The 24,911-nt window shown below is 46.4% G+C and overlaps 2 long non-coding RNA genes across 3 annotated transcripts; one reads left to right on the forward strand and one right to left on the reverse strand.

Moving 5' to 3' along the window:
- Window positions 1-1,288: 1,288 nt before the first annotated feature.
- On the reverse strand, window positions 1,289-14,329 carry LOC119866620. The gene is made up of 3 exons (XR_005380770.1): window positions 12,441-14,329; window positions 12,078-12,219; window positions 1,289-2,427 (listed from the first exon to the last, which is right to left on the reverse strand). It is a non-coding gene; the product is annotated as an uncharacterized LOC119866620 (long non-coding RNA).
- On the forward strand, window positions 12,758-22,728 carry LOC106557941. Of its 2 annotated transcripts, none has more exons than XR_005380768.1 (5): window positions 12,758-13,472; window positions 14,030-14,268; window positions 18,309-18,376; window positions 18,984-19,894; window positions 20,298-22,728. It is a non-coding gene; the product is annotated as an uncharacterized LOC106557941 (long non-coding RNA). The 2 variants fall into 2 exon arrangements; XR_005380767.1 differs by having other exon boundaries at window positions 12,762-12,893.
- The last annotated feature ends 2,183 nt before the right edge of the window (window positions 22,729-24,911 follow it).

Here is a 24,911-nt window from a genome sequence, read left to right on the forward strand (position 1 = left end):
AACCTCAGAGAGATTGCCGCTTCTATCAGGCAGGCACTGACCCAATGCCTGTCATAACACAACAGCACTTTTGTATATGGCTCATGAGTCTATGGCTCAGTGCGTGTCCAGCTGCTGTGGGCAGGCCTGCCTAACTCAGCTGGGCTTGCTGGTGTATCTGTGGGCAGCTGGCAGGTGGGCTGACATGGCTTTGGCTGAGGGGATGGAGCTCTGCTAGGCAGATCCCTCACCTTCCAGGGGGCTGGCCTGTGAAGTCTTCATAGTGAAGAGAGCAGAGAAAGAGAGTGAGCAGAAGCTTGCAAAACCTCCACAGAACTAAAGCCCACAACTGGCATTCCATCATTTCCACCAAGTTCCATGGGCTCACCAGCGTCATTAGGTAGCCCAGAGTCAACAGGTGGGAAAACAGACGCCATTCCTTGGTGGGTAGAGCTGCAAAGTCATATTGCAAAGGGCACAGATCCAGAGACAAGTGAAGGATTGCGGTTGTCGTTCTCAATATAACAGCTTTATTGAGATAAAATTCACATACCATACAATTCACCCATTTAAAGGGTACAATTCCATGGTTTTTGGTATATTTACAGAATTGTGCAATCACCACCACAATCAATTTTAGAATATTTTCTTAACCCCAGAAAGAAATCCCATACCCATTAGCAATCACTCCCCATTTCCCTCCAGTTTCCCCTCACCCCCATTGTAGGCAACCACTAATCTACTTTCCATCTCCTTAGATATGAGGGCTGTGGCTACTTTTGTAATCCATCTACCCACACAACCTCTCCATCCACAGGACTGATATGAAATATGCTATTCTGTGAACAGGAGAACTCTGGTCTAGTTGGATAAATAATCTAGCTTCTGTTTCTGTTGCCCCAGGGAGGTTAAGCTAATGGGTACTGAGGCCAGAGCTCACATTCTATCATCAGAGATCCTAGCCTTGATCTGAAATGGCCTCTCCTCTCCTCCATGGAGGAGACACCCATTCATTTCCTAGGCAGAGACAACTGTCCTCAACCAGGAGCATTCTGGCCTGAAATTCCATGTAAAAGCCACAGGAACCTCTAGGTTCAGGAAAGTTCAACCATGTTTTTCTCTCATTTTTTCCCCCTCCATTCTTGTCCATCTGCAAATGGAACCAGGAGTGTTGAAATGCTGCAAGTAAAAAAAAAAAAAAAAGAAAGAAAGAAAGAAAGAAAGAAAGAAAGAAAGAAAGAAAGAAAGAAAAAGAAAGAAGAAAAGAAAAAAGAAAAGAAAAGAAAAGAAAAGAAAGGAAAGGAAAGGAAAGGAAAGGAAAGGAAAGGAAAGGAAAGGAAAGGAAAGGAAAGGAAAGGAAAGAGAGAGAGGTTCTCACTGTATTTCTGATCCAAGCAGAAGCAGAAAGTGCCAAGGGATCTCATGGGAGGACCTCTTCTCAATGATTTTCAGTTGAATTTTTACAGGCCCATGAGGTTAGGATAGTTAAACAAACTTTGGATAAATGCCGCTGGCTTTTTATTCATTTATGAACTAACCCTTCAATTCTTTTGAGGTTCAACCATCAGCACTTTCTACAGAGCCTGAAAACAAAATGTTTCAATATGATTGGAATACACAGTGTTCAGAAAATGTCATAAAATGGAAAATAAAAGCCTGGCATTTCATTTAATAGAATTATTCAGAGACTTCTTCATAAATTTCGTTTACACAGAAATTCATTTGGGTCAAGTTGAGTAAATCAGCAAATTAGCTAAGCCGATCCCTGACTTAATTCAGCAGCATTTCAGAATTCCAAACTTTCTGCCCAGTTGGCTCTGTCTGCCTGCAGATTTCAAATGTCTCCCCATGAAGAACAGCCAGGAGAAAACTGTAAATTTGATCCTCCAAGCGAGAGAATCCATTGAAGACCCGCTATCCTATCGTGGGTTCGACAAAGCTGCTGGAACGAAATGGGGTCTTATGAATAACGTCAAGATCGTCTTCTCAAACTGACCGCCCCCCTTGCTTCCTTTCCGTTTCACAGGAGGACAGCTGGAGCCAGACAAACTCAGAGACATTACATCAGGGAGAAACAGGGAGGGGGGAAGAGAGAGGTGGGGAGAGAGGGGGAGAGATGGAGAAGGAGATAGAGAGGGGGGGAGAGAGAGACAGGGAGAAAGAGGGGGACAGAGAAAAAGGGGGAGACCAAGCACCCAGCAGCACACATGGCATTCGTAAAATGTTCGTTTTTCCAGAAGTATCCAAGAGATGGGGGAGAGAAGCAAGGAGAGAGGAGAGACGAGTGGAGATGCAGCCTCCGTACAGCACCTAGAAGTGCTTTGTTTGCTGAAAGAGAGAAAAGCTCCAGGAACACAGGAAAGTGGGCTGAAGGGGGGAAGCCAGGCTCCTCTGCCAAACCAGCCTTTTCTCTGTAAAGCTTTTGTTTCTTCAAAGGTGCCATAAAGCCTGAAAGGAAAAGAAATGAGGAGCTAGAATGTTATTCTTTTCAGATCTTTCTCTTGCTGTTGACTGTGATTTCAGGCAGCACGACCTGCCCACCTTGGCTTTGCTTTCCTTCCCCACCCCACTTTGGTGCCATGAATGAAGTTTATCAGCCAGTGACGGGCTTGTAGTTAGCACTCCAGGTAATAGCATACACAGGATGCATTTGTATGGATTCCTTTACACCTTGAAAAGTGACATCTTGTCTTGGACTTCCGTGTTTCAAAGACTTACTTGAGACTCTTTTGCAGAATCCTGGAACTGCAAGAGTCCTTGAGGACCCACAGAGTGTAATTGTTAAGCCACGTGCCAGGAAAAAAAAAATGCATGCAATGCCAAACCTTCTTGATTTGTCCTAGAATCTTAAACTTTTGCCTAGGAACTTTAGATGCCTTCTAAATATATTTTGGCTCTTTCCCCAAGGAAGAGGAATAACAGAAAAAGGTGACTAGTTAAGGACCATGTTTTCTTTTCACCCCACACCTCAGGTTTTATGATCAAAAACAAATAAACAAACACCTCCGTGCGAGTTCTGCCCTCATCTGTTCTTGCACTTTCTCTTCCTAACCGCCATCCCCTGTTCTTCCTGCAACTGCCAACTCCACCATCCTTGATCTTTCTAATTCACACTTGAGTTCGATATTTGAGTACCTGTGATTCCAGGCGTTGTGCAAGGCCCTGAGAGTGCCTGGGTGAGCAAGACACAGTCCCAGTCTCCAGGCACCTCCTGGGCCAGTGAGAGAAATTGTGATACTGTGTGATACACTCTCACCGGAGGTATATACTCAAGCTTCCCAACACCTAGAGCAGAAAAGCACTGACTTTATTAGGGAAGTTAGAGATGATTTCATGGGGGAGGGGTGCTATTTTAACAGGATATTAAATATGAGGTCAGAGTTTTCAAGGCAGAAAAATGAGAAGAAAGTGTTGCAGGAACAGGAACAAACCAGTGCAGATGATGGGTCTGGGCAGCTCATACTGTGTTCAGGAGAGAGTTCCTGCAAGACCAAAGCTCAATGCCTGCAGTGCAGGGGAGTAGAGAGAAAAACCCAGTGTGGCCCCTAGCAAAGGGTTGAGTATTCCTGGAGGAATCTGGGCTTTTGAAGTACCTTGGATGGTACTACTAGGTGGCTGAATGGTGGCTGGAGAAGTGGGAGGGTCAGGAAGTCACTGTGATCATCTAAGCACGAAAGGGGCAGATATAAGAGGCTTCAGAGGTAAATGGACATGACTCAGTGACTAGTGGACAATAGAGAAGGACTCAAAGGAAAGACTGAGGATGCCTAAGAGGTCTAGATAAGTTAATGGTGATGACATCACATCGACCGTGGAGCAAAACTGTGGGAAAGCTGTGAAGGGCAGGGGATGAGAAAGTCGGAGAAAGTGACTCAGCTTGTCCATAGTCAAGGAGCCTGTGTGATCCACTTGAGTGGAATTATTCGGGAAGCCAGTGAAGGGCAGAAATGATTCTGAGGAAGGTCTGTGGTCTGGAGCGAAATTTGTGGCATTTATAAGCAGGTCAAGCACAGCCTAAAGTCTTTGAAAGACTGAAATGACTCAGAAACATTCCATAAAAGAAGGAACGAGCATGAAGTATCATGACAAGTTACTGATATAACCTGCAATAAGATACAGGCCTTGTCTTCAATTCCACTCACCCGCCCCCTGCAAAGGGGCAAAGGATGCACACGTACCAGGAGACAATGGACGTCAAACCAATAAATGCAATAAATTGTCATGAGCCACTTAAAAGGGTGAGAGCACTGACTGATTGTATTGGTAGCTCATAGTAGAGTGTTGAGTATAGAAGATGAGAAAGAAAGAGAGGAGGACAGGGAGGGTCTCTCAGGAGAAGAAGGTTAGAACTGGTCTCTGAAGGCAGTAGGAATTCAACAGGCAGATGAAAGGTGGGAGAAGAGCCCAGGGGACAGTAGGAATGGAGCCATGGAGGTGTGAAACCGCCAATTTTTTTTAGCTGGGCCTTAGCTGGGGACATAAGAAGGGCGTGGAGGTCATGGTGAGAGGCTGAGGATATGCCCAGTGACCAGATTATGGGGAGCATTTATTCCAGGAAAAGAAATTTAGACTTCACCTTAAATCAAGGGATAAATATCAGAGAATTAGGCAAGATGGTAACACGGTTAGGTTTGCAGTTTGGAAAGGTCATTTTGGCATTTGATGGAGGGAGATTTGGAGAGGTCTGAGATGTAAGGAAGGCAGATTGATCAGAAGGCTATTCTAGTCATAGATGAGAAGAGTAATGGTTTGAACTACGGGTGGGAGAAGAGAGAGACTACGGATTTTAAGAGGAGAAAAGAGCATCAGTAAAAATTGGTTGCTGGTGCAGCTGTTGAGGAATGAGGTAATTAAGAGAAAAACATATCTCTCAGTTCCAGCTGGGGGCCTGGTGGACATGGGTGTTGTAGATCCAGATGGATAACCAAGGCTGAAAAGCTGTTTAGGGAATGTGGTGAAGCAAGATGTAGGGAGAGAGGAGTTTGAGAAAAGTGACCATCAAGCTCTGCAGGGGTCTCCATGTCATGATCATTGGCATGTCTATATTGGGCCCTCAAATGACAGTTTTTACCATTAAAATGCCAAAATACAAATCATCATATTAATATATATATAATTAATTAATATATATTATATACTCTAATCTTTATTTACAGATATTAACCCATCTTCAACTTCTTTCAAATTTTTAGTAATCACTTTACTGCTAGAAAACCAACTAGACACAGCTAAATTCACTGAACAACAAAGATAATGTTACTACAGGGGTGTCTAGTTGACTACCTCATCAATCCATGCCAGAACCCAAATTCCTTTCTATCTATTCATTCAACTTCCAATTTGAATTTTTATCATTGTATGAAATTAATGTAATGGACAAAAAACACAAAATTTACACAAATAGTAACTACCAGATAGTCCAAATTTTTTCTGAGCATAATAATGTCTTCCAGAGATGGAAATATGGATTATCTGCAAATAATTATCCAACAACTATTGTGTAATGGCATTACTCATCTCTTTCCTGGGATAATATCATCATTGAAAACTACCATGTGTTTGCTAAGCAAACCTGTCACCTCTTTTAGCATATTTACAGAGTAAGTTTTATGACAATTCTCTATTCTTTTCAAACGCCAAGCCAAATATTTGTTCGCCTAGAGTAGCTAACAAAGCAGATACCACCACCACCAAAGGGAAAAAAAAAGATAACTGAGAATAATTTAAAATATAGAACTTGAATTTTTTTAATTAAAATAGGAAACTATTAAAATGAACTCTTCAAAAAAATTTAAAAAAAAATGCACTCTTCATTGGCATCCATTTCCTGATGACCCAAATCTATTAAAAGGACCCCAAGAAGAGAGGACATAATAAAAATAAAGGCAAGAGAGGGATGAGTTTCGAGAAGCACAGGAAAGATGAGACAGAAATCCTCTAAATGCACAACTTCAAGACCCCAAATAGAATCATTTCCCTCCTTTCATTTCAGAGCTTGAGATATGTCTTCACGCGTCACTTTACCAGTTTCCTTTGCCTGGGAGTTCTGCTTCCATTTAGGATATAGAAAGCTTCAATGGTCTTTGCTCCCACACAAACAATGAGGGGGGAAAAAAGGTTAATCTATAAGTCTTACATTTTCTTGAGATGATGTTACAAGGCAACTAGGTAAACTGAAATCTGAATGGTGAGAAGCCTCTCTGAGGAAACATAAGACATACTAATGCCTTTACCTCTGGCAATGCATGGATAAAAGAGGAAGGCACCATAAAAGTAAGTAAAAAGAGGAAAACTGTAATTTTAACAAACTCTCAAAGATCCAGAGTGGGCTGAAATGAGAATTTTAAATCCTTGACAGCCTTGAACACAAAAGACGTCCACAAGCCCTCACCAGTTCTTTCCATAGGCCACTCCTAGGTGCTTGCAAGAAAGCCTGGAGAAGAGAGAAGACCTATATGGGTCCCTCTCATCAGTATATGTGCACTAAACCCTATTTCCTAAAACTTTCTCTCATATTAAGGAAAAGCCTTAAACTGCTGAGGAAGGGACAGGAAACCCCTACCTCACTCAAAGACAGAAGCAAGTATCTACTGTCTCTATAGAGAAGGGAGAGACAAACTTAGTTCTCCCTACACCAAACTGGAGCCTTGAAGTCTGATCCTGGGAGAGTGGCAGGAAACTCCCCTACGAAAGACTCTCTTATACAGCAAAATTTGGTTACCCAGGGAAGAGTGGCAGAACACTAAGGAACCCCTTTTAAAATACACATATACAGCTTGCCTATGACTAAGGCTCGACTAGGAGAGCTAGGAATCATCCCCTAATCTCACCCTGAGACGTATGCCAATAGTAGTCTTCTTGAACTGTGAAGCATAGATATTGCTGAAAGCTCAAGATGTGAAAGGGACACTGAAAAACACTTGGGCATTCAAAGCCATGACAAGGAAAAAGATTGTACCAACCCATCAATGGAGGAATTTCCAGTCTGTGATCCATCAAATATAACTATAACAACAATAAAACCCAAATACAACCCAGTTAGTGACAAGATTGACTCAACAAGCCACAATAATGATGCAGCAGTGGGAGGTGTGTGTGTGGGGAGTGTATGTCCATTTTGAATATAAATATATTTAACCTCAGTATCCACTCTTCTCCTACATTTAACATCCTTCATTCAATTAAAAATTATAAAACACATGTGTACACACATGCACACACACGCAGACACACAAGCTAGATAGCAAAAGAAACCCTTCAAAAGGTCAATAAAACAGTCAATAAAACCAGACCAAGAGATGAACCAAATGTTGAAACTAATAGGGAGCAGCTTCAAAGTAACTATATTCAATACCTTAAGGATCTAATGGAAAAATACACAATTTGCATGAACAAATGAGGGAAGCACAGCTATGTGATGGGGACTAGAAAACAGTCAATGGAAATGGTAGAAATAGAAAATGATATCAGAAGTAAAGAATTCCTTCAATTGATACAATGGCAAACTAGACAGTAGAAATGATAGTAATAGGGATCCCTGGGTGGCGCAGCAGTTTAGCGCCTGCCTTTGGCCCAGGGTGCGATCCTGGAGATCCGGGATCCAATCCCACATCGGGATCCCGGTGCATGGAGCCTGCTACTCCCTCTGCCTGTGTCTCTGCCTCTCTCTCTCTCTCTGTGTGACTATCATAAATAAATAAAAATTAAAAAAAGAAATGATAGTAATAATAATAATAAAATAGTGAATTTTAAGATAAATCAATAGAGAATATCCTGAAAAGAAAGGGAACTAAAAGCAGTAGAGTCAGGGAAGAGAAACAGACGAGAACTACCAAGACCTATAGGACAATATCAAGTGTTCTAAGTCACTTGAACAATCCCAGGTTAAATAGTGAATGGGGTAGGAGAAATATTTTAAGAAATAATGACCAAGCATTTTCCAAAATTCATAAAAGACAATAAGACACAAATGAAGAAGTTCAAAGAACTCTGAGAAAAAATAGTGTCAGTACACACACACACACACCATGATCAAATCGTAAAACAAATGAACAAACAAAAATAGTGAAAATCTTGAATACAAAGAAGTTTTATATAGAAACAAAGATGAGAAATGTCAGAGACTTCACTGCAGAAACTTTGAAAACCAGCAAATAAGAGTGACATTTTTAAAGTGATGAGGAAAAAACATATTAATCAATACTTATATAGCCAGTAAAAATACCTGTTAAACAGAAAGGAAAATGAAGACTATTTCATAGAAACAAAAGCTGAGAAAATTTATTATCTGAACTACACCAAAAATAAGAAAATGAGAGAGAGAGAGAGAGAGAGAGAGAGAGAAAGAGAGAGAGAAGTGAAAGGAAGTTCTTCAGACAGAAGCAATATGATACCAGGCATGCAGACCTCTCAAAAAATGTTTAAAATGTCGGTAAATGTAAATACTTTTTTCAGATTTTTAATTCATTTACTTTTTAAAGATTTTATTTATTTATTCATGAGAGACACACAGAGAGAAACAGAGACATAGGCAGAGGGAGAAGCAAAGTCCTCGAGGGGAGCCAGATGCAAGATTTGATCCCAGGACTCTGGGACTCACCTAAGTGGGAGGCAGATGCTCAACCACTGAGCCATCCAGGCATCCCATATTTTTAATTCATTTAAAGGATACTTGATTGTCTAAGGCAAAGATAACAAAAATATTTTGTGGGTTTACAACACACATAGAATACACGGTATAACAACATAGCACAAAGGAGGGGAAAGAAGAAATGAAAGTTTACTGTTGTAAGATCAGAATGCTCTACTTTAAGTGGTATAGTAGTATTGCAAGATGACTAAAATAAGGTAACGATATATATTGCAAGCCTGTAGAAAATAGAAAAGTGGTATAACTAGCAAACCAATTGTGGAGATTAATTTAAATGATTAAAAATACTCAATTAATCCAAAAGAAGACAGGAGATGAGGAAAGAGAAACAAAAATAGGCAGAATAAATAGAAAACCAGTAGCACCCAACTTCATTAGTACTTTACCCAATCTTATCAGTAATTACATTAAATATAAGTGGTTTATATACCCCCAATTAAAAGGCAGAGATCATCACATTGGACAAAAAAGCAAGACTTAACTTTACACTATTAATAAAAAATCCATTTTAAAAATAAAGAGACAAAAAGTCTAAACGTAATAGAATGGAAAATAAATATCATGAAACACTAGTTAAAAATAATAAAGCTGGAGTAGCTTTGTTAATATTGGGTAAAATAAAGTTTGATCAAGATTATTACCAGAGACAAAGAGAAGTATTAGATAATTATAAGGAGATAATTTGAAAAAGAAGTTACAACTTTATTAATCGTGTATGTGCTTAATAATGGAGGTTCAAGATACATAAAAAATTATAAAACTGAAAAGAGAAATGAAAAAATTCACAATTATAGTTGGAAATTTCAACTCTAAAATATTGTCAGGAAGTATCCACTCATTCTGCACTCTCAAGAGCTTATAGTCCTGTTGAGGGCAGAGATACCCCTTGTATTTTGTATATCTCTTTGGTTCCATGTGTGGAACCCTAATTAATGTCAGAGCAGCAAGGCACAGTGTTCCATGTGGGAAAACATCAGGACCCATGCAGTCACATTGTGAGTGTCCCTGGCTTCTTCAGTATTTTTCTGGGCCACAATAACTTTGGAAGACTTTGGCTCCTATTTTGCCTTCCCATAACTTAAATGGTTATATGGGATGCTGAGAATGAACTATACTTTGTAATGATTAATCACCTACTTTGTAATGATTAATAATAACACATAACAATAACCCAGACAAATTCAGAGTCCACACAGCCCTCAGGCTAAGCTTCATATCTTTAACTCTCTGAGACACGTTGATTTAACCATAATCACACCAATGCAGGTGGACAAGAGAGAATGGGAAATTTGCAAGAAATCTTTTATTAACTCATGATTAAAATATTAGTAATAACAATAATAACAGAAATTGCTAGAAAGTGCCTCCAGATTCCAAGAACAATGCAAATAACTCTGCATTGTCTCCTTCAATCCCGGCCACAGTCCTCTGAGCACAAGTAGCCTCATTTTCAGAATGGAGATCATGAGGCTTGAGGATGTTACACACTGCCTGCCCAGGTCACTCCACGGGTAAGTGGTAAAGTTGAGATTCAAACCCAAGTTTGCCTGAATGAGCAAATCTCACTTGAGTATGGTGGTTAAGAACAATGACTGTGAAGCTGAATATTTACTGACCATTTCCTTTGCTTAAGAAGCCAATTAGGGGGCACCTGGGAGGCTCAGTGGTTAAGCATCTGCCTTTGACCCAGGGTGTGATCCCGGGGTCCTGGGATGGAGTCCCTGTGGGGAGCCTGCTTCTCCCTCTGCCTCTCTCTCTCTCTGTCTCATGAATTTTAAATAAATATTTTTTTAAAAAAAGAAGAAGAAGAAGAAGCCAGTTAGAAACTATGAAGACACGTGGGCTAACAGAGCCTTTACGGATAGTCCGGTGGCAATGCAAACAGCTTCTAACTTAGGAAGCCGACTCCCAGGACCACGATCAGAGGCCACAGGTAATTGGAAGGAGGTTGTTGATGGTCATTTCAAAGGGCAAACAGATTAAAATCTACTCTTTTGCCTTCCCCCAAACAGCACTTGTTCTCAGGGATGGAAAAAAAATATATATAGCCTTTAAATTGACTTCACCATCTGTTTTGAATAATTTTGCATAATGCGAATAAGCCTTTTAATTCATCATCTCAGATTAGAATCAGAATTTTTAAAAGGAGATGCAAAGATTGAATTCAGTCCTCCTGAATCAATCAGAGAAACAGGTGGGGAGACACCATTTTTCCACTATCACTTATTTATTTAGGGGATAAATGAGGCAAAACTGAGTTTGGGGCCTGAGGTATTTTTAGTCACTTTCCAAAGGATTGTGGTTGGAGGGTTATGGGTGCTTCAGAATGTGAGCATCCCAAATGATGCCGGGGATGGGGTGCAGCTGTGCTGTCCACTTCTTCTAGATGTTCTACCAAGGACCAGCCAGGCGCGGGGTTATCCCAGCAGGGAACCTCAGGTGATCCCACAGGGCACACTCTGAATCGCCCCACTGCAAGCCACACACTCCAATTCTGCTCCTGGCTGCGCCAACAGCCTGCATGTGTTTCCTATCGCCAGGCACACCGCCCCTTCCCCCACCACCTCCGCACCCAGCACAGTCAGAGACCTGGCCTCCGGTCCCAGGACTCATGTGAGGCTGTGAACAGTCTGGACTGTCTCTGATATATGACGTGAGAGGGAAGAAGACCGTACAGGGCAGGCTGCAAGGGTTACTGAGCATTCCATCTCCAACTTCCTGCCTCCCTCCTCTGGCAGCAAGGACGGGCCTGGCTTCAGATGGGTCGCCGTGGCGGGTGTATGCGTGCAACAATGGGCAAGAGGGTGTCTCTCGGCTAACCCACTCAGTTAGAATATCAGCCTGAAACAACCCACTCAAAACCTTTAAAACTCTATTAAATTTCTATGTATTTTCCTTTCGTAATTAATACGTACGCTAGCTTTACAAAATGTGTGTTGCTGGTATGGGGACACAACCAGTTAACAGTATCGCATTCCAAGTATAATAAATAATTATTTGAGTATTCAGGTCAGCTGGAACCTACACCTTTAACCAGAATGACACTTTATTTATTTTCTTTCATCCTTCTAGTATTTTGATGAAGAATATATGATGGGGCGGGGGGGGGGGGGGGAAGAACTTGGTTTCCAAAGGGAGCAGAACCCTTATCGTCTCACGCAGCCATAAAAATTGTATTTTGACAAAGCCCACCAGCTGCACAAGGACCAGATTCTAATTAACACTGCCTCAAATCTCTCTTCTTTTGTTTAGCATCTTTTTTTTTTGTCATGGTTCAAATTGGCACAGGCATGGAACGTGCGCTCACAGGAGAATTTTAATTTATTGATGCTTCTTGCCCTACTGTACATTCCGGCTCCTATTTGAGGGTAATGGATGAAGCAGATGTTTGACACCGCAGCACCTCTTCATAACTTCACTCTTCAAAACCAGTTTTACAAGTACTTACTCGCATGGGTTCCCATTGACACAGGAAGCTGAGGTCATCGTGAAACATGAGGCTGGGGCAGGAGCCTGAACTCATGTGCTCTGCAGCTGGGCCCCCATCTTCCGAGCACGTTACCGATTTATGAAACAGCCATAATTTTCAGCTTATGGACAAAGAAATAAAAGTGTTGACACCATTATTGTAACATCTGTGAAGGGAAAAATATGAGCCGATTTCTAAGTGCACAAATGGTACCAGAGTTATAAAGATTCTTTTATGCTTAATTGTATTCATTATCAGCAGTAATTATTTCTAACACAAGCAGTTTCTTCCAATTTAATGTCAACCTAAAAGGTTAAGACCTTATGATAGAGTCATTTCTACCTCATGATTTGTTGGGTCTGCAAAGTTAGGCTAATTGGTAAAGCAAGAATTGCTTCTGAGAGCTCTAGTGCCTGGGTTTCCGCTCGTCTGGATAGAGTAGATCTCTCCGTTAACGTCACCAAATGGTACAACCAGGCAGAGTTCAAAAGAAGTCCCAGGCTTGCGCTCTGTGCCATGTTTTTGTCATCACTGGAGAGTCTCCTGGAGGTTGTCTCTCCAACATCCTTGTAAACCAACTTCTGTAACTGAGGATGCTGATGTTGAGTGATGCATGGGAGTGGGGGAGAAGGCTCCAGAATATTCTGGGGTTCCATTTATGGATGAGGAGCTGGCCTCACTAGCTTAGACAATGAGGGCACATCTTCCTTGTGCCAACAGATAAAAGCCACTGTGATCTGAGTCCTATTCACAACTGGCAGAGGTGACATCTGATCCTCAAGCTTCATCCAACAGGTAACTCCTTTTACCTGGCGGCTCTGTCTCCAAAAGATGGTGCCATGAAGGTAACTAGTAGTGTGAGGGTTGATGAGACCACCATTATGCTGGATAAATACCGAACATCAAGTGTGCATGCCGGAGGAGCTCCGAGGGACACAGAGTGTTTCATCCTAGCTTTCCAAATAGCCTCGGAGAATAGTTCAAACATTCTGCCTACAAGGCCGTTTTGAGGCAAGAGATAGCCCTGGGGATCTTGTCATGGCCACACTGAGACAGCAGCCTCCACCCTCGTAGGACCCAGTTCAGGAGCCTGGAGTGGATTCCTCAGCTCCCCTTGTCACCTCATGGCATCACCCCCTTGCCTGCTGACATCAGATGTCAAAATACTAGAAAGCTGCCAGTCGCTTTTGACTCTTCATGTCTCTTCAGCCATTTGAGATCAGCCATCTCTTTGCATCACCTGTTATAAATTACCAGTTTGTTTTACCTTAAGGAAGTTCTTTGTCAGCCCTGTAAGATGGCAAGTTCTTGAGACGATGACCTTCCTTTCATGTCGACCCAACCACCCCAATGCTTCTGCCAATTCCTGGCACAGTAAGTCTCATGTTAGCTTTGACTTCTTAGAAAACAGTCGAGGCAAGGCTTGAGCGTGTGCCAACATCTTACTGAAAGGCGACTCACCAGGGCAGTGAGAGTGAAGGAAGGAGGGTGGGAAGCAAATGCGAGGTGATGTGTCACCTCCCTGGCCCTGCTTTGCCATAAACTCCAAGCTACCCAACCACAGCTTGGCAGATGCACTCTCTCAGACTAATGAGATGTCACCAGATGGACTGTATAGAAAAACCATGCCCAGAGTAGTGTCTGCTGCAGGGAGTGATGCAGAGGGACTTGCCCTGCCTCCCATTTGTCAAAGTACTCCCAACATGGAGCCAAGCCCCCCTCACACCTGAGTGTCATTACCAGGGGAACCCTTCACAGCATGATCCAAAGCCCATCTGCCTAGGCAGGACTGGAGCTCAGACACCTAAGACTAGGTGCTTAAGCCCACAGTGACCTGTGTTTAAATACTGATTATTGTGGGCTCTTCTATGACTGCACTGATATGACAGGGAAAGAGACCTCATCATCAACATGATCATCATTTCCGCCAGGTTGACCAAAAGACAGTCCCAGAAAACAACTCTGCACCCTCAAGAGCATGAGCCTGAGCCTTTCACCGTGCAAGACGAATGACCCTCACTTTGATACTTGGTGCCACCTCTAACAAAAAAAAATTACAATAATATGACCGTGATTCACTTCCAGGAAGTAATTTGGATATGTGCCGATGAGGAATGTCTGCCAGCCTGCAGTGCATTTGTCTTTCTTCTGCCCACCACAGCAAATTCAGGTCAGATAATTAGCACTTGTCTTTGTGCCTTATGCTTTCTGAATTTCTGCAGCACCATGAGTAGGAGGTAAAAGTTCTGAAACCTTCCATGAGGTTGTTGTTGCTATGGAAACCACTCCCTTGGAATTCTCATACTTATTCCCAGTTGGTGAGCAGGAGATGTTCCAAACCAAATACTGAAAGAGTTCTGAAAGCCAGGCAGAAGACGGGAGGGCACGGGGAGTTTGGGGAAGTCCCCAGAAGGTGACAGTAAGGATAAAGGAGTCAAGGAGGATGAGGATATAACCTTCCATCTGCTCTGTCTGGTGAAGAAACCAGGACCCCACATACCTGTCCTTGTAATGTGCCAGCCCATTGGGAGCCCCTTGCCCAGCCCTACCGTGGCAATATGAGCCTGCGTCTGTATAATGCTCACAGAGCTGGACTGACCCCTTACTATCACCTTCCTTCTCAACTAACCAGCGGCTTGACCTTGGGTGAGCCGTGCCCTCTTTCTGGGCCTCCTTGCCTGCATCTCTATAAACGAAGGCTTCCAGCTGGCTATGACCCAAGGCCTCTCCCTCTGCTCTAGGGAATTATGATGCTTTTAACTGGGGTCTTCTGGGCTACGGTCTTCTCCTAGAGTGAACCAAACTAAGATCTCTAATTAATTTAGGCTTGAAGGTGCCTCATCTGTAGAAAGGTCCTTGTAGGAGTGACAGCACCAGATCTTTCTGCCCAGGGAGTTGGTCATCATGACCGACTTCAGTTAGCTTCAATAGAAATCTTTATCAGTAAATTTTCTGTTTGTTTTCAAGTCATTTCCAATAATATTGTGAAGAAAAAGCACAGTGGACGGAGATGAGACTATTTCAGTTTTTATAACTAGCTTGAGAGGGGAGGTCTGATGAGTATGAGTACTCACTCCTTCAGATGAGGAGACAGAGGGTCAGAGACGTCAAATGGTCGGGAGCCATAAGGATAGGACATGTTTGAGGCATTCCATCCTCTCATTCTGCCCGGTGCCAGCCTCTGGTGCAACATTCTCTCAAGAGGAAAAAATGCTTACCCAGTTGTTAGGCACCCGAACTCACTGCTAGGGGAAGCTTATGGATTTGAACTTGAACCTTGGCCCTTCTTGGCTTGTGGGTAATATTTTGTAGCAATGGATTGTTGCCCCAAGGAGACATGAATGTGTGTTAAATGTTGAAGATACATTCTTGCTAGGTTAAACTTAAAAAGAAAGTCTTTATTTTTTTTTCTTTTTTTTTTCTTTTTTTTTTTTTTTAAAAAGTCTTTAAATCCCAGGGTGAGGGAATCCCTGGGTGGCTCAGTGGTTTAGTGCCTGCCTTTGGCCCAGGGCATGACCCTGGAGTCCCAGGATCGAGTCCCACATCGGGGTCCCAGCATGGAGCCTGCTTCTCCCTCTGCCTGTGTCTCTGCCTCTCTCTCTGTCTCTGTCTCTCATGAATAAATAAATAAAATCTTAAACAAAGAAAAGAAAAAAGAAATGAATCCCAGGGTGAATGGCAGTCTATGGTAAAGAATAAAGATGGAAGATGACAAGGAGTGGGAACAGAGGAGGCTGGCCCAGTTGCTTCACCCACCTGCAAATCCTCTAGGAGGAAAGGGAGATCTAGGAGGAGATGTTGACTTAGAGCCCCTTTGACTCTGGGGGTGTGGGTGAGGGTCATGGGGGGGGTCCTGAGTCCTCCCTCAAAGGAGTGCGGGTGGCCTTTTGCATCCCTTCTTTCACTCAGGTGCACCCAAAAATTTTTAAGAGGGAAAAGGATGATGGTTTGTACATGAAAAGCTATTTCTCCTTGAGCAGTTAAAAGTCGAATTTCCAAAATTTCAATGTATGCATGTGTGGGAGGCGCCGGGATGGGAGAGAAGGGACGGAGTTGGCTGCAGGGTTTACAGGAAAGCAGAGGGGCCCTAAAATATGCATATGCTGAGTACTAATTTGGGCGCATTTTCCCTGAATTTAAGGGAACTTATACTATGGTTGTGCCAGACTATATACAACAAATGTCTCAGGCTATTTGGTTTTTGTTTCTGATTTTTTGAGTTCTAACTGGTTCAAACATATTAGGGAACAAAGCATCCATATTTTAAGACTGATTTATGAATATATCCTGCTACAAACCAATTTAGAATTCAGTTGCCTCCATTCCACGCTGAATTAAAATACTGACATCTGCCAGGAGCAATCGGTCGAGATGAGTTTGAGGTTTGGTTGTTTTGTTTTGCTTTGTTTTAAAATACAGTACAAAATGATTTTAAGTGAAATTCCCAGGAATATAATTCGGGGCAAAGACAATCGAATGCTTAATGAACTCTATTCCCGAGCCTGCTATTTTTATTCCCGTTCGGCTTCTCTGCTTCCACGTCCCCGCGCAGCCCGCGGTGGTGGGGCGGCGGCGACAGAGGCTGAGCCCGGGCCCGGGCCTTGCAGCTTCAGGAGGAGGGCGGCTTCCAGAGAGAGGGCTGCAGCTCGAGGGGCACCCCCCACCCCCACCGCCCGGAGGCTCTGCTGGGCTGGCACGGGGACCTAGGCGGAGACAACTGCCACCTCCTTGGCAGGTTGCTAATAAACATTCACAGCAGGAAGGAGGCCCTATCTGGAGCCTGGAAGCCTGTTTATAAGAAACTCTCATGAAGTCATCAGGGTCAAAGTTGATCTTCCTGTTATTAAACTTGGCTGAGAAGGTTCCTGTGGACTTTGGCAGCAAGTCAACATTCTTCATTTAAATGGAGTCGGAGGAAAACAAGGTAAGGGAGCACCTTCGTGAAGCCCCAGGCAGCAAGGATGCTCAGATGCCGGGGTTGGGGGGCAGGGCCCCCCCACTCCCTGGGAGGTGCTCTCTCCCGAGATGTCTTCACCAGGTCAGCTTCCACACAGCGGTCGGGCACCTGGACCCTGAGGTCACTGGGAGGCTGCCCGGCGGGTCACCGGGCGCGTGTCCCTGAGCTGACGGTGACACAGCCTTGGCCCCAGTCTCGGGGACCGCGGGTGCAGGGTGGTCGGCAGCATCTTGTCCTCGTCTCCGGGCTGTGCCGCCCACCAGCCGGCAGCCCCGGGACTGAGGGGTCATAAATCCCCCTTCCCCCCCTGCTGGCTTCTTTCCCAGGAGAGTCTCCGGGTGCCTCGCTTGGCACCGGTGGGCCGCGCGACTGCCAGAGGCCTGGTCCTGGGAGCACGCACCAGCCCCACGGCTCTGCTCTCCAGGCCAAGGGGGCTGTGTGGGTTCTAGCGAACCCCCCGCCGTGAAACCCCAGAGACATTTACCATCCGGCCTTCGGGGGAGGCTTTCGATGACACGATCGCCACGGGAAGCACCGGGCTGGTGTGCGCGTCGCCGGAGGCGCTGCCCTGGGCCCTTCTCCTGGGCCCTCCTTCCCTTCACCATGCTGAAAAGGCATTTCTTAAATTCTTAATGTTTTATTTTATTTTTTAAAATTTTTATTTATTTATTCATGAGAGACAGAGAGAGAGAAAGAGGCAGAGGGAGAAGCAGGCTCCATGCAGGGAGCCCGACGTGAGACTCGATCCCGGGTCTCCAGGATCAGAACCTGGGCTGAAGGCGGCACTAAACCGCTGAGCCACCCGGGCTGCCCTCTTAATGTTTGAGACACACTGTGGTCCCAGGGCTGGATTGTAGCGTCTGCGAGGAGGAGGGTCTGGCCCGGCCCTCACCTCTGGCTGCACCTCCTCCAGGATCTGTGAGCGCACACACCCCGCTCCCGTGTTTGTACAGCTGCCGGGCTTCCCCATTTGTTCTTATAAGTCCCGGCAGTAAGTAGAGGCTGACTAGTCCCATTTCTCAGGTGAGGAAGTGGAGGTTAAGGCCACTGTATGCAGCTCTGCAGCTTGGCAGCAGGGGCCAGAGCTCGGGAGCCCGACTGCTCCACCGTGGGGCTGCCTGCCAGCCCGAGGTCACAGTCGCCAATGCACTATCAGGGGATGCCCTGGGACAGGGCATCGCTGACTGGGGAGCCCAGGGCACGGAGATCTTCTATGCAATCTAAAGTCTTTCTTTATTCCCTTTTCCTTTCAGGATCATCTTGCCTTTAAGTCCTCAAGAAACCTCCAGCCAAGTAGGCCGAACACTGTGTCCTCACGCTGGTGCGTCTCCAGGGCTGGTGCACGCATATCGGCACCTGCATCCGTAGGAAGTGCAATGGTGGGAGGTCTGGGGTTGGGGGGAGAAGGATGGGAGGTGTCGGCACGCCGGGACCCCTGGAAATCCTGAGGGAGGGAGCCAGACGGCACGGAATTTGGGGTGGACAGCTGGCGACCCTTGGGTGACCTTGGTCCGACTTGGCAGTTAGAACTTCACGCTCTGGACCCCCCTCTGGGCAGCGGGGAACCACCGGTGATGCGGTAGTTGCACTTTCAGATTTGCGCCTGGGGACCCTCGCTCTGGCAGAGGGAGGGGAGAAACCAGGTGCAGCAGCAGGGAAAGGCCCAGAAGGAAGAGAAAACCCAGTAAGAAAATGGCAAGTCACTGAAGCAAGGGCCGCAGGCTTGGGCAGGAGGCCCGATCCAAGAAGTCTCAGAGGAAGAGCCCTGGAGAGATCTCTGGCTTGGGGGACGTGGGGCCCACGCTCTCCGCAGCCTGGAGAGCAGAGTCTGGGAGGACTGGGCTCTCCCAGGATACACTGGGGCTAGTGGGAAAGAGTCACAGGCGGGGCCTTTGGTCCTGACGGTGGCCCCCGCACATCTGAGGCAGGTGGTGGCGGACACCTGCACCCGGAGGCCGGGACCGGACAGGGTCTCACTCAAGACGAGGCAGCGGCGGCTCCCGTGGAGGGGGGTGAAGAAGGGGAGAAGGGGGAACCCCGGGGCGTGTGTGAGGCCGAGGTGAGCAGAGCCCGGGGAGGGGGCGCTGGTGCGGGCAGGGGTCAGAGGAGCCACGGAAGCGCCTACGTCTTCCTTTCTCCCGAAGGGCGGGCAAGCCACGCACCCCAGCATCACTCTGCAGCCTGCAGCGGCCTGGGGCTCACACGGCCGTGAGGGGGGCGCCCTGGGGCTGCTGGTCACCCCCGCCTCGCCTTCTGTGTCGCAGCCCCCAGGTGGCCCTGTGAGCGAGGCACCGAGCAGGAACGCTTCCCGGGGCGCAGCCTGGGGCCCGTGGGCTCCCCGGGAGGAGGGAGGACGGCCGGGGGCTGCGTCCTGCGTGACACCTGCCCCTGGGCCTGCAAGAGGGGCCTCCCGCCGGCCAGCACATGTCAGAGGAGTCTTCCGGGCACCCCCCCACGACCACGGACGTGCTGCCAGGAAAATGTCAGTGGGCGACAGCGCTCCTGGCAACCGGCGCTCCGCTTCTGAAGCCGCTGCCAGCCCAGGCGGTTTGCCTCCTGGACGAAGGCGCCGTCCGGGGGGTATGCGGGTGGCCAGGGCCGCAGTGTGATGACAGGACGCACCTGTGGGGAAGGGGAAGGCACGCGAGTGACTCGCAAGGACACCACGGGAGAGGAGGCCGGGCGTCGAAGGAATAGGCGGTGGCACAGGTTTGGATTCGTCCAAGTGCACTGTGATGCCAGCAGCCTAGGCCACCTGCTCCTGGGAGCGCTGTATCCTCCCCAACACCTGCACCAGCCAACCACCCCCGCTGCACCACTTCCAGCCCCTCCCCTGCAGGTTAGAGACCAGGCCCTCCCTGACCACATCCTCCCTCCAGGGCAAGGGTAGCAGGGCTTCCTCCAGCCTGGCCCTTCCCTGAGTCCTCTGTTCCTCCACCGCTCGGACCCCGGTTGTCCTGCCCGGGGTGGAGCCCAGAGGGCTGCAGAGGGCACGTGGCTTCCCGCAAGTGCTGAGGATACAGGTTGGGTTTATTTTTCTTTATTTTTTTAAAATTTTTATTTATCTATGATAGTCATACAGAGAGAGAGAGGCAGAGACATAGGCAGAGGGAGAAGCAGGCTCCATGCACCGGGAGCCCGACTTGGGATTTGATCCCGGGTCTCCAGGATCGCGCCCTGGGCCAAAGGCAGGCGCCAAACCTGCTGCGTCACCCAGGGATCCCGGGTTTATTTTTCTTTAGGCAGTGGAAAAGCAAAAACCAAGACCCACTGTCCAGTCTGAACAGTCAAACCATCTTCTGGAGTATTTGGCAGAAATTATTTTCTCAGGCATCAGATAAGAAATAAGCAGGAGAGACCAATACTTCATTCAGTTCATGATGATTCTTACGGCAGAAAGAAATCAACACGAAATAAAAGTGACAGTGGCTAAAACGTGTATGGTGAAGCTGTCAGAAATATTGAAATCTTTTGGCAGACCCAAGTCTGTAAAAGCGATCTAGAAAATACTGAAACTGAAAAATATGATGACGGCAAATAGAAAGTGTACACTGGCAAAAGCTAAAGTTAGTAATATATATATGTATATATATATATAAATTTGCACAAAAATACTGATCTGTGAACCCTCACTGCAAATTTGACTTGAGAGAGAATTCATCTTGGTGAAAATAATTTTGCTGAATAATTCCTTGCCCAACTTTCCGTACAACAGCTAAATATTTCCGTTGTTCCTATTTTTGTTTTAAACGGATCTAACCAGCTTTGTTCCCAGAAGTACTTTCTCCTCCAAAACTCAATGTTGATATGATTCTGTGTCAAATATTTGCATTTATAAAATGTCATCCGAGTGTTTAGAGAATGGAAAGTACGAGGACACAACAACAGAATCAAAGTACGGTAAACTAACTTCTAGTTCCAGTCAAGATGGAATAGACAGGCTTCCCCCACCCCCCGCCCCGACCCCTCCAGTAAGTACAGCTAAAATCCACAGACATGACATGTAAAATAAGCATATGACTCAATGGTGTAAAGAGCAACGAGACTGGCTGGAACTGCGCCTGGAGAGGCAGCACAGTGGTGTGGGTCCCGGGTCCTTCCTTTATTTCCTGTCCGTACTGAGTGAGGCACTGGACAGCTGTGCAGCCCTGACATCCTCACAGACACACACCAAAAATAAAACAAAACCCAAAGGCCGAAGAAAAGCTTTTCTTCTCCAGCCAAAGGACCAGGAAAGGAGTAACCTTTGACATTACGGTCAATCATGGATGACCGTGATAAAAAAATTTTGTTAAATTCGACCTCATCAAAATTTAAAATTCTAAACCCACGGCAGACTCTCTTAAGGGGACCAAAAATCAAGATGCAGACAGGGAGAAAGTCTTTGCGAAACGTACCTGGCCAAGCTCTCAAAGAAAGAATGCTCCAAACTCAACCGTCAAAAGCGCAGATAATTCAATCAGAAAATGGACAAAAGGCCGATAGTTCAGGACAGAGGATGTGTATGTGTGGGTGGCAAATAAGCACATTAAAATATGTTCAACATCATCACACATTTGGGCAACGCAAATTACACCCACGGCGAGGAATTCCCGCACGTCTCCGGGAATGGCGAAAAGTAAAAATTTCGCCGATTACCCGATGCGCTCGTGGCTGCCGAGAAACTAGATCTCTTATTCGTTCCTGTGGGAAATGCAGACGTACACAGGTTCTGGAAAACAGTGAGGCAGTTTTTTAAAAATCTGAGCCTACTGGATGACCCAGTAATCACATTCCTGACCATGTAGCCCAGACAAATGAGCACTCTGTCCACACACGAGTCTGGACGTGGAGGGTTCACAGCCAGATACTGAGACAACCCAAACGTCCCCCAGGGGGTGAGCGGTCAGACTCACTGGCGTCCACCCATATCCACGCACGCAGGAACTTCCACGGCTCTCCCGGGCGGAGCGCAGGGTGAGAGAAGCCAACCTCCCCAGGTTATGTGCGTTAGGATCCCACTCCTAACGGAGGGATGGAGAACACACTAGGGTGCGGGGAAGGGAGCGGGGCGTGCACCTCCCTACAAAGTGACGGCGCAGAGGAGATCTTGCTAGACGTGGAGCAGTTCAGTGCTTGACTGCGGCAGTCACACCAACCCGCACATGTGGAAGATTGCCCAGACCTACACACACATAAGTGCACATAAGACAAAAATCTAAATAAGGTCTGAGGCCTGTACCCAAGTTCACTTCCCGGTTTTGCTGTCATTACCCCGTAAGCTGTTGCCTTTGGCGAAAACTGGGTGAAGCGAACACGGCATCGCTTGCATGATCTTTGCAACTTTTGGAGAATGGATCATCGGGTCAGAATGGATAGCTAAATGCAATGCTGTGGACCCGTACATGCCGGGTCTTGAGCCGTCATGCTTGCTCCTGGCTCAAAATTTCTCTGACCTGACCCCATCCTGGCTCATGCCCCAACCCAACCTTGATCATTAGTAAGGAGTGGACTTACATTGATAATATTTGCTGTTTCCCAATCTTTGCAAATGCTTCAAATCCCTGTGGTTTTGAATATGCCATTTTCTTCGTTTGAAGAGCACTGATGGCCCTTCTCAGGTAGGATGTCAGCTTCATTCTTTGGAAATTCAGTTCCAAACTCATTCTTCTGGTGCACCCATTTTAATGAGAATTAAACACATCAATTAAATATCATTAACATATGAATCAAGTATTAATAAGGATTCAGTGACTATATATTTGGGTCTATTACAATCTACAGCTGTCCCGTGTCACATGGCATAGGCTACAACCGAATCACAATTCCCCTCGTAGAACCATATTTTTGACGGTGAAGGGGAGAACGTGTCACCCCTAAATATGCCTCTTTGGTCCAAGGATTATTTTGAACTGATTATTTTGAGAAACTGTAGGTACAGGAGGAGCTCTGAAATGGAGCCCTTTTTATTTTTTTTTAAAGATTTTATTTATTCATGAGAGACACAGAGAGAGAGAGAGAGAGAGAGAGAGAGATCGAGAGGCAGAGACACAGGCAGAGGGAGAAGCAGGCCCCATGCAGGGAGCCCGATGTGGGACTTGATCCCGGGTCTCCAGGATCAGGCCCTGGGCCGAAGGTGGTGCTAAACCGCTGAGCCACCGGGGCTGCCCTGGAGCCCTTTTTATAAGGGAAATTCATATTAAAAATCTCCATGTGTTTCTTCCTCTCCACACGCAAAAGAGGAAGATGACTTAATCACAAGAAACCCTTGTCCAAGGAGAGGGTGCCAGGCTTGAATCTGCATCACGGCTCTCCGCTGTCAGGGCCCCACCCACGTCCCCCCACCCCACTCCCACCATCCCCCTATTGTCATCAACTGGGGGTGGTGTGCCAGGTGGAGGTGTGAGCCACCTTGGAGAGGTCCACTCCGGTTCCTGGCACCTCCCGTGTCTCCATAGACGTAGATGCATTAATGAAGCTCTCCTTGTTTTTCTCTTGTTGCCTGTCTTTGTGGCAAATGTCCTCAGCTGAAACCTCAGAAGGGTAGAGGGAAAATATGGGCAATTGGTTCAGAGGAGAGAGAAATGTCCAAGAATCTCAGTACTTTTGGTCATGTGACCAACCTGAGAGCTCATGAGTGTGTGTACGTACATGTGTGCACACACACACCCACACGCATATATGCCCTATTGGCTGTATATTTTTGTGTGTATCGTAACATGACGCAGGTGTACATGATCCATATTTGTGTATTGCGTACCTACATATGTACGCGCACACGCACACGCAGAAGCCATCATTTGGCCACAGCACCTGAAATGCTGATGGAGCATCTTCCGGCGACACAGCCTCTGTCTCTCTCCTGGTGATTGTCACAGCTTCCTCGGGAACCACTCTTCTGCCCCAGAGTCAGAGGTGGGGGTGAGTGTGCCGTGCCAGGGCCACCTGCTCCCGATGTCCCTCAGCCAAGGCCTTGCTGGCAGTCCACCCCAAGCAGACTCGTGCTGCCTGTCAGGGCAGAACTACCCGCAAAGGACACTGTTGGACCCCAGGCCCAAATTCCTTCCTTCTTTCTGTGGATTTTGCATCTGCTGCCCCGATTCCCAGCCTCTCACCACAGCTGAGGGGAGGCAGTTTGTCCCCTCAGCATGGCACCAGCTCATGCTCTCTGCCCAACCCTCTCCAGCCCGGTGGCTTGGCCACCCTTGAGCTTCCCCAGGGACACCAATGGTGGGCCACCACCCACAGCACCGGGGTCTGCGCAGCTCCACAGGGGCCTCACCTCAGTGGGCAGCAATCCCCACCTTGGAGAAGCAGAGGGGAGAGGACCCACAGAACAGCAACAGCTCTTTCCGGGGCAACTCTTCTCCCAGAGCCGAATCTCTGAATTCCAACCCGATATCCTTAATCTGGCTGGAGTATCCCAGATGGGTGGGCTCTGCTCTTAGCCACATCCTTCATGAGTTCTGTACATGGTGATCGGTCACATACTCACTTGTATATTTTAAGTCTATGAGATTGAAGCTAAAGGGAGAAAGTGTCCATTTAATATCTTATTAATAACCTTTAGCAAATCAATATTTACCAAGTGACCTTTATAAGTAAACTCCCATGTTTCTGAGGCCTCAAAGTCCCTTCCACCTTGGGCATCTAGAACATTCTACACCAACCACTGGCCATATGGTCCCTGAACCAGGTTCAAAGCAGCCACTGTCAGCCTAGAGCACTAGCTCACATGCCCTGTGACCAGCCCTGTGACCACATGAAGCTTTGCTGGCCTGCGACGCCTGGTCTTGCAGAGGATTTTGACGGGCAGACAGTCCTTAGGCCCCTTCTCTTTCTAGATAGGATGTAGAGGTTCATGCAGGTAGAGGGGG

Source organism: Canis lupus, chromosome 28, assembly GCF_011100685.1.
Source record: "Canis lupus familiaris isolate Mischka breed German Shepherd chromosome 28, alternate assembly UU_Cfam_GSD_1.0, whole genome shotgun sequence".
Taxonomy (NCBI): Eukaryota; Metazoa; Chordata; class Mammalia; order Carnivora; family Canidae; genus Canis; species Canis lupus.